Source organism: Hevea brasiliensis, chromosome 13, assembly GCF_030052815.1.
Source record: "Hevea brasiliensis isolate MT/VB/25A 57/8 chromosome 13, ASM3005281v1, whole genome shotgun sequence".
Lineage (NCBI taxonomy): Eukaryota > Viridiplantae > Streptophyta > Magnoliopsida > Malpighiales > Euphorbiaceae > Hevea > Hevea brasiliensis.
This window is the reverse complement of record NC_079505.1, coordinates 50,700,683-50,710,515: the sequence shown is the minus strand read 5'-3', so window position 1 is coordinate 50,710,515 and position 9,833 is coordinate 50,700,683. Positions and strand designations below refer to the sequence as shown.

The 9,833-nt window shown below is 35.0% G+C and overlaps 1 non-coding gene across 1 annotated transcript; it reads right to left on the bottom strand.

The window, feature by feature from the left end:
* Positions 1–2,897: 2,897 nt before the first annotated feature.
* On the bottom strand, positions 2,898–3,004 carry LOC131172307 (small nucleolar RNA R71). Its single transcript, XR_009142789.1, has one exon. It is a non-coding gene; the product is annotated as a small nucleolar RNA R71 (small nucleolar RNA).
* Between the last annotated feature and the right edge of the window lie 6,829 nt (positions 3,005–9,833).

Sequence of the window (9,833 nt, the reverse complement as noted above, 5' to 3'; positions counted from 1 at the left end):
CAGTTCAAGAGATTCAAGTTCTTTTGCAAGATTTGTGAGACCAGGTTCTTAATTTAATTTATGTCTTTTAAATATATATTATTTTCTGATTTCATTATCTTTGATCTATTAAATGATTTGCTAAAAAGGCCTATTAGTTAATTATTTGATGTGATCAATTGCTAGTTCATCTTCATAATCCGTAATTATTGTGTAAGATTGAACATGAGTAGCAATTAGGTTTTATTGATTATGATCCCAGTTTTCAATAATAACCTAAGGAAACAATAGGGTGAATTAAATTATTTATGCTTCATGAATTGTTGTTCAGCTTAACTACTTCCTATTCTTAAAGCAGTTATTAATTTGATGAGGATTGATTAATACCAATTCAGTTAATAATTAGAGTCAACAAGAGTGCTGGGCTCGAATTGATGAGTATATGGAAGTTAGGGATTTTACCTCGCTGTTTGGCAAATCTACGTTAAGTATTCAATAAGATATAATTGTATTTCTTTTGTCTATGATCGAATCAATGCATTGGAATGCGAATTACCTTGGACTGAAGTTTGTTTAATTTGAGAGTTTCATAATTAATTTTAGTTCTTAATTTTTTATTTTTGATTTCTTCTTTGGATTGTGAATTACCCCTCCCCCCCTAACCTTTGTTTCTTTTTTCATTACACAAGTGCACGAAATTTAATAATTCAGTCTCTAGAGTTCGACCTGGATTTACCACTTACTATAAAAAATATTTCATAACTGGTAATTTCAGTTAATTTAATTTCTGGTGGATTCGACAGCCATCAAGAATTTTGGCGCCGTTGTTGGGGACTGAAATTTATTGGATTTTATGTTTTTGGTGTTAGGATATTCTGTTATTAATTTTGTTTGTGAGTTGTTGCTGTTTTCAGGTTTTCGAAAAGAAAAAAAAAATTTACAGTGTTACTATTCATCAAGAATTTTGGTTGAATTTGGAGGGCAGTCCGTTCAGCTCCAGTAAGTTACATGGCCCTGGGCCGTGTAGTGATACACGGGCTGTGTATCCGTCGATAATCAGTTTCCTGATTTTGCTCCAGTTGCAGTTTTTGACAGAGAGAAAGACTCTTAAACCTAACCCTCGGCCATTTATTATAAATAGAAGATTCAGTAGCCTCTCGAAAAAAATCAGACTTTCGTTCTCCATTCACATTCTAGATTTCTTCAATTTTCTTCTTTAATTTTCTATAAGCCATGAACATAAGTGGCTAAGTTCTTAATTCAGTTCAAGGGATTCAAGTTCTTTTGCATGATTTGTGAGACCAGGTTCTTAATTTAATTTATGTCTTTTGAATATCTATTGTTTTCTGATTTCATTGTCTTTGATCTATTGAATGATTTGCTAAAAGGGCCTATTAGTTAATTGTTTGATGTGATCAATTGCTAGTTCATCTTCATAATCTGTAATTGCTGTGTATGATTGAACATAAGTAGCAATTAGGTTTTATTGATTATGATCCTAGTTTTCGATAATAGCTTAAGGAAACAATAGGGTGAATTAAATTATTTATGCTTCATAAATTATTGTTCAGCTTAACTACTTCCTATTCTTAAAGCAGTTATTAATTTGATGAGGATTGCTTAATACCAATTTAGTTAATAATTAGAGTTAACAAGAGTGCTAGGCTTGAATTGATGAGTATAGGGAAGTTAGGGATTTTACCTCGCTGTTTGGTAAATCTACGTTAAATATTCAATAAGATATAATTGTATTTCTTTTGTCTATGATTGAATCAATGCATTGGAATGCGAATTACCTTGGACTGAAATTTGTTTAATTTGAGAGTTTCATAATTAATTTTAGTTCTTAATTTTTTTTTATTTTTGATTTCTTGTTTTGTTTGCGTATTACCTCTCCCCCCCCCCCCCAACATTTGTTTATTTTTCCATTACACAAGTGTACGAAATTTAATAATTCAGTCTCTAGGGTTCGACCTGGATTTTCCACTTACTACAAAAAATATTTCATAACTGGTAATTTCAGTTAATTTAATTTTTGGCAGATTCGACAGCCATCAAGAATTTTGGCGCAGTTGTCGGGGACTGAAATTTATTGGATTTTGTTTTTTTGGTGTTAGGATATTCTGTTATTAATTTTGTTTGTGAGTTGTTGTTGTTTTCAGGTTTACGAAAAGAAAAAAAATTACGGTGTTACTATTCATCAAGAATTTTGGTTGAATTTGAAGGGCAGTCCATACCTATTTTGAAGGAAATGACGTTCTGATCAAGACCAATAAATCTATTAGACTTTCTGCCCCCACCCTTTTGAGGCCAAATTCCATCATTTTCTAGGGTTTTGAGGCATTTTTCTGTTTTTACTTTAATTTCTTTTTGTGTATGACAAGAATTTATTAATCTGGTGAGTTGATCTTTGATCCAGAAGTTGAAAAAACAGCTAAACAGTTGAGAAAATTGGCTAAGCAGGCTAAGCAGATTCCGAGTACATCTGAAGGAGTCCAATCTCCAAGGGAGTTAAGTTCGGATCGGATTTGGATTTAAATTTCGAAAACGAAACCATGGCTGCTAGAACCTTGAAAGAGTTGGCTGCTCCTGATCTAAACCAACAGCCTTTGTGTATTCAATACCCTGCTTTAAATGTTGCTTTTGAGTTAAAATCTGGACTAATTCATTTGTTACCTAAGTTTCATGGTCTTGGAGGTGAGGATCCACATAAGTATTTAAAAGAATTTCATATTGTGTGTTCTAGCATGAAACCTCAAGGAGTTTCAGAGGATCAAATCAAGCTTCGAGCTTTCCCTTTCTCACTGGAAGGAACAGCTAAGGATTGGTTGTATTACCTTCCTTCCGGATCTGTCAACTCATGGAATGGGATGAAGCAGATATTTTTAGAGATGTATTTTCCTGCTTCCCGTGTTGCCAATATAAGAAAAGAAATTTGTGGCATCTGGCAGTACAATGGAGAGAGCTTGTATGAGTATTGGGAGAGATTTAAGAAACTGTGTGCAAGCTGTCCCCATTATCAAATAAGTGAGCAGCTTTTGATTTAGTATTTCTATGAGAGACTTCTACCAATGGACCGTAGTATGATAGATGCTACTAGTGGAGGAGCTTTGGTTGACAAGACACCAGAAGAAGCAAGGAGGCTGATTGCTAACATGGCAGTAAATTCTCAGCAGGTTGGAATGAGAATGGATCACACACCTATGAAGGTTAATGAGGTAAGTACATCTAACCTTGAGAAACAGATTTTTGATTTAACTTCTTTAGTGCGGCAGTTGGCTGTAGGGAATATGCAAATTGTTAAGGTATGTGGAATTTGTTCGGGTTCGGGTCATGCTACTGACATGTGTCCTACGTTACAAGAGGATGAATCAATGCAACATGCTAATGTAGTAGGACATTATGGACAACCACAACGCAGGTATGATCCCTTTTCTAGCACTTATAATCCAGGATGGCGAGATCATCCCAATTTGAGTTATGGGAATCAACCGGTGCAAAACCGATACCATCAGCAGAGACCACAAGTGAATCAATCACCACCACCTTCGCCTCCCTCAAATCAAGGTATGTCACTTGATGAAATTGTTAAGGCTTTGGCTAGCAATACATAATAGTTTCAACAGGAGACCAGAAATAGCATTCAAAATATAGAGAGGCAAATTGGTCAGTTAGCCTCATCTGTGAGTAAGCTGGAAGCTCAAGGTTCTGGAAAGCTTCTATCACAAACAGTCATGAACCCCAGAGAAAATGCAAGTGCTATAGTGTAGCGAAGTGGAAAAGAAGTTGATAATCAGACTCCACATGAGTCAATGAAAAAGAAGATGCAAGGAGCAAAAGAATATGAAGTTCCTAAAGTTGAGGTAAGTACTGAACCTAAACTGAATAAGGTTAATAATTCTGTTCTTCCTCCATTTCCATGCAGGTTGGCTAAGACTAAGAAAGAAGAACAAGAGAGAAAATTTGGAGACTTTCAGGAAGGTAGAGGTGAATATACCTTTACTTGATGCGATCAAACAAGTTCCCAAGTATGCTAAATCCCTTAAGGAACTATGCACTACAAAGCGCAAGTTGAGGAATAATGAGAAGATCAGTGTGGGGGAAAATGTGTCAGCATTAATTCAGCAAAAATTACCCCCTAAGTGTAAGGATCCAGGTTCATTTTCTATTCCCTGCAGAATAGGTGATTCTAAATTTGAACGTGCAATGGCAGATTTAGGAGCATTTATTAATGTTATGTCAAATTCCGTTTTCCAAACTTTAAATTTGGGTCCTTTGAAAGAAACCAGTGCCATTATTCAGTTAGCCGATCGTTCTAATGCTTACCCATTGGGAGTAGTTGAAGATGTGTTAGTGCAAGTTGGAGAATTGATTTTTCCTGCAGATTTTTACATTCTGGATATGGAGGATAGTGTTCCCACATCAAAATCAGCTTTGATTTTGTTTGGAAGACCTTTCCTAAAAACTGCCAAGACAAAAATTAATGTGGATGATGGTACCTTAACTATGGAGTTTGATGGAGAGACTGTCAAATTTAATATCATTGATGCCATGAAGTATCCTGCTAATGACCGTTCTGTTTTTTCTATTGATGTTGTTGATACATTTGTGCAGGATGTTTTTGAGTTAAGCATGGAGGATGAGTTATAAGTGGTGATTAGTCAAGGAATTTAAGAAATCAGTACCAATCAGCCATTAAGTGTAGAGGTTCAAGATGCAACAATGGCATTGCAGTCATTACCTCCTGTTCAAAAAAGGTATGGAGTATCAAAGATTGACTTACCTGTATCTCACACAAAATTATTACCTTCTGTGGTGCAGGCACCAGTTCTTGAACTCAAGCCTTTACCTGAGCATTTGAAGTATGTTTACTTGGGAGACAATGAGACACTTCCAGTTATCATCTCAAGTAATTTAACAAAGATTCAATAAGACAGATTGATCAGAGTTTTGAGGGTACACAAGAAAGCAATTGGATGGACAATAGCTGACATCAAAGGTATAAGTCCATCAGTGTGCATGCACAGGATTTTACTGGAGGATGAGGCTAAACCAAGTAGAGAAGCTCAAAGGAGGTTGAACCCACAAAGGATGGAGGTTGTGAAGAAGGAGATTTTAAAGCTACTAGATGCAGGAGTTATTTACCCAATTTCAGACAGCAAATGGGTAAGTCCAGTCCAAGTAGTGCCAAAAAAATCAGGAGTCACTGTGGTAGCAAATCAAGATAATGAACTTGTTCCAACAAGGATTTAGAATGGATGGCGAATGTGCATAGACTACTGCAAGCTGAATGCAACAACAAGGAAGGACCACTTCCCACTACCATTCATTGATCAAATGCTTGAGTGGTTAGCAGGTAAGTCTTATTTCTGCATTCTTGATGTCTTTTCTGGATATAATCAAATTGTGATTGCACCGGAGGATCAAGAGAATACTACCTTCACTTGCCCTTTTGGAACTTTTGCTTTTAGAAGGATGCCCTTTGGGCTTTGTAATGCACCTGCCACATTTCAGAGACGCATGATAAGCATATTTTCATATTACATTGATAATTGCATTGAGGTGTTCATGGATGATTTTACTATGTGTGGTGATTCATTTGATGCATGTTTACATCATTTGAATTTTGTTCTTGAGAGATGCATTGAGAAAAATCTTATTTTAAATTATGAGAAGTGTCATTTTATGGTGGAATAGGGGATTGTTTTGGGTCATGTTGTCTCTAATAGGGGTATTGAGGTGGATAAATCTAAAATTGATTTAATTGTGAACTTACCCTACCCCACAACTGTGAGGGAAGTACGCTCTTTTCTTGGTCATGCAGGTTTCTATCACAGGTTCATTAAGTTTTTTTCTAAGATAGCATTGCCTTTATCTAGACTCTTGCAAAAAGATGTTTCTTTTGAGTTTAGTGAAGAGTGCAAGGAGGCTTTTGACAAATTGAAATCTGCATTGACATCACCCCCTATTATCCAGGCTCCTGATTGGACAATACCGTTTGAAATTATGTGTGATGCGAGTAATTATGCAGTGGGAGCAGTTTTAGGGCAGCGTATTGGGAAGCTCTTTCATGTGATTTATTATGCATCCAAGACACTCAATTCAGCTCAGTGCAATTATTTTACAACCGAAAAAGAGTTTTTGGATATAGTTTTTGCTTTAGATAAATTTTGATCATATTTGCTTGGTTCTAAAATAATTATCTTCTCTGATCATGCAGCATTGAAGTAACTCTTAGCAAAGAAGGAAGCAAAACCAAGGTTGATTAGATGGATCCTTCTGTTGCAAGAATTTGATCTTCAAATCAAGGATAAGAAAGAAGCTGAGAACCTGGTAGCAGATCATTTGAGCAGGTTAGTGACACAAGAAGATCTAGTTCCTTTGCAAGAATTTTTTCCTGATGAGCAGTTATTTAAATTACAAGGTATGATCCCTTGGTATGATGATTTGGTGAATTATTTGGTTACTAAGGTTGTACCTTTTAATTTGAGTAGAGCTAAGAAAGAGAAATTGAAAAGTGAGGCTAAGTATTATGTGTGGGATGACCCGTATTTGTGAAAATTTTGTTCAGATCAAACTATTAGGAGATGTGTTCCTGATAATGAGATTCAATCTATTCTTGCATTTTGTCATGCCTATGCATGTAGAGGTCATTTTGGACCTAAGAGAACAGGTAGAAAAATATTAGACTGTGGTTTTTACTAGTCCACTATATTTCGTGATTCATATTTGATTTGCAAAAATTGTGAACAATGTCAAAGAACAAGAAGTTTAACCCATAGGAATGAGATGATTCAGAATCCAATACTTGTTTGTGAGATTTTTGATGTGTAGGCTATTGATTTTATGGGTCCATTTCCTTCTTTTTTTGGCTTTGTTTATATATTACTTGCTGTTGATTATGTTTCGAAATGGGTGGAAGCCAAAGCCACCAGGACTGATGATTCTAAAGCTGTTGTAGGTTTTATCAAGTCAAACATTTTTAGCAGGTTTGGAGTTCCTAGAGCTTTGATCAGTGACCGGGGCACACATTTTTGTAATAGAACTGTTGAGACATTGTTGAGGAAATATAGTGTTTTTCATAGAGTATCTACAACTTATCATCCTCAAACAAGTGGGCAAGCAGAGGTGTCTAACAGAGAGATCAAGTCTATTTTGGAAAAAACAGTGAAGCCAAATAGAAAAGATTAAAGCCTTAGACTTGATGATGCTTTGTGGGCTTACAGGACTGCTTATAAGACACCAATAGGTATGTCCCCATACAGATTGGTATTTGGTAAGTTGTGTCACCTCCCTGTTGAGTTAGAACATAAGGCTTATTGGGCTGTTAGACATTGTAATTTGGATTTGAATACTGCTGGTGTGGAAAGAAAATTACAATTGTAGGAATTAGAGGAAATTCGACTTGAGGCTTATGAGAATTCTAAGATCTATAAAGAAAAGACCAAGGCATTCCATGACAAACTAATTCTAAGGAAGCAGTTTGTGATTGGGCAAAAATTTTTATTATATAATTCCAAATTAAAGTTGATGCCTAGTAAGTTGCATTCTTGTTGGATTGGACCCTTTGTTGTTACTAATGTGTTTCCTTATGGTGCAGTTGAAATTCAAAGTTTAGGAACTAATAAGGTGTTTAAGGTCAACGGTCATAGACTCAAGCCATTTTATGAGAGATTTCAGGAGCATACAGTGGAGGAGCTCAAATTGAGTAACCCAATTTATGTGGATTAAGGAGCTTTGCCATGTCGAGCTAATGATGATAAACAAAAGCGCTTCTTGGGAGGCAACCCATGGGTGGCTTGTTAGCCACAATCAGATTTGTTTTCTTTCCCTTATCTTATTTTATTTTTTAGCATTTTTTTTTCTTTTGCATCTGGGCTTTACATTGGGGACAATGTAAGTTTTAAGTGTGGGAGAGGAGAAATTTGTTGCTGCAATTTTTGAATAAATAAATATATATATATATATATATAATAAAATAAATAAATAAATAAAAAATAAATCGTTCTCATAAGCTTGATTCATGATTCTATATTAACTCTCGGAGAGAAGTGCTTTGTCCTTGAAATAACTTTTCTATTTTAGATTGAATTTTTGAGATTTTAGGCAAGGTAATAGTAACTTTAATGATGGATTTTCCCTCTTATCCATACCATAGAGCAATTTTTTTTCTACAAAAATCAATTAGGCTTGATTTAATGGTGAAATGATTAGTTATGTGTGCTTTAAACTAGTGTCATGCATATTTCAGAACTTTGTTTAATCTATCATGGAACTTTATAATATGTAAATGCATAAATTAGGGGAAATAAAAGGTTGAACTTAAAAATTGCTTCGCTATTTTAGTTAAGCAAACTAACCAGGGGTCTTCATGAACCCCATTTCGATTCTCAGGCCAAAAGATAGCTAGGATATGAGCAAGGTACTTTTCTGAAGGTGACGGAAAAAAAAAATAACTGTGATAAGAGAGAAGTACCAATTTCAAATATTAAAAAAAAAAAGCCCATTCTATCTCCCCTAAGATTTGCAAAGAGCTATAATTATTGTGCCTTGATAAATTAACCTTGTGTTTTGGTATGTATTGATTTAAAATTTTATGGAACTTTAATTGTGTGAGCATAATTAATTTCAAGCCTTTTGTTTTGTGTTGGAGAATTATTGATATAGTGGTATGGTGTTGATGGAATTTGTTGTGATGTTTATTACCTTACTTGCCTCTTCTTTCAAACTTTTAATCTTTTGTTAGAAAATATTGTGATAGGGTGAAGTTAAGTGAACTTCTAAGTAGAGTTGATTAAGAATTTAAGTCATGCTTGAGGACAAGCATGGAATAAGTGTGGGGGAATTTAATAAGTGCATAATTTATTAATTTTACTTCCATCACATTTAGTGTTTCTAGGGTATCTTTATGCCTAATTCAGTTGATTAAAGTATAATTATCTATTAGGCATATGTTTAGAGAGTTGTTGAAATAATTGTGTTAAATGGACAAATTTTCAGCATTTACATTAATTTGACTCTTGCTGTATTTTTCAGGGTTTTGGTGAAGTTCCAGAGCAAAGAAGTGTGGAAGGAAGTCTGGAAATGTCGAAGGATTGAGAAGCGTTGTTGATACAAAGTATACGGGTCGTGTAAGCACAATCACGGACCCGTGTAACATTCTACCAGAAGAAATCCAAAGAATCGAGGAAGAAACAAAGTATACGGGCCGTGAACCTGGACTCGTGTAAATCTTGGAGACCCGTGTAACCTTCTGTGCCAATGCAAGATATACCCATTCAGGTCCACTAAGTTATATGGCCCTAGGCCGTGTAGTGATACACGGGCCATGTATCCGTCGACAATCAGTTTCCTGATTTTGCTCCAGTTGCAGTTTTTGACAGAGAGAAAGACTCTTAAACCTAACCCTAGGCCATTTATTATAAATAGAAGATTCAGCAGCCTCTCGAAAAAAATCAGACTTTCGTTCACCATTCACATTCTAGATTTCTTCAATTTTCTTCTTTAATTTTCTGTAAGCTATGAACATGAGTGGCTAAGTTCTTAATTCAGTTCAAGAGATTCAAGTTTTTTTGCATGATTTGTGAGACTAGGTTCTTAATTTAATTTATGTCTTTTGAATATCTATTGTTTTCTGATTTCATTGTCTTTGATCTATTGAATGATTTGCTAAAAAGGCCTATTAGTTAATTGTTTGATGTGATCAATTGCTAGTTCATCTTCATAATCCGTAATTGTTGTATAAGATTAAACATGAGTAGCAATTAGGTTTTATTGATTATGATCCCAGTTTTTGATAATAACCTTAGGAAACAATAGGGTGAATTAAATGATTTATGCTTCATGAATTGTTG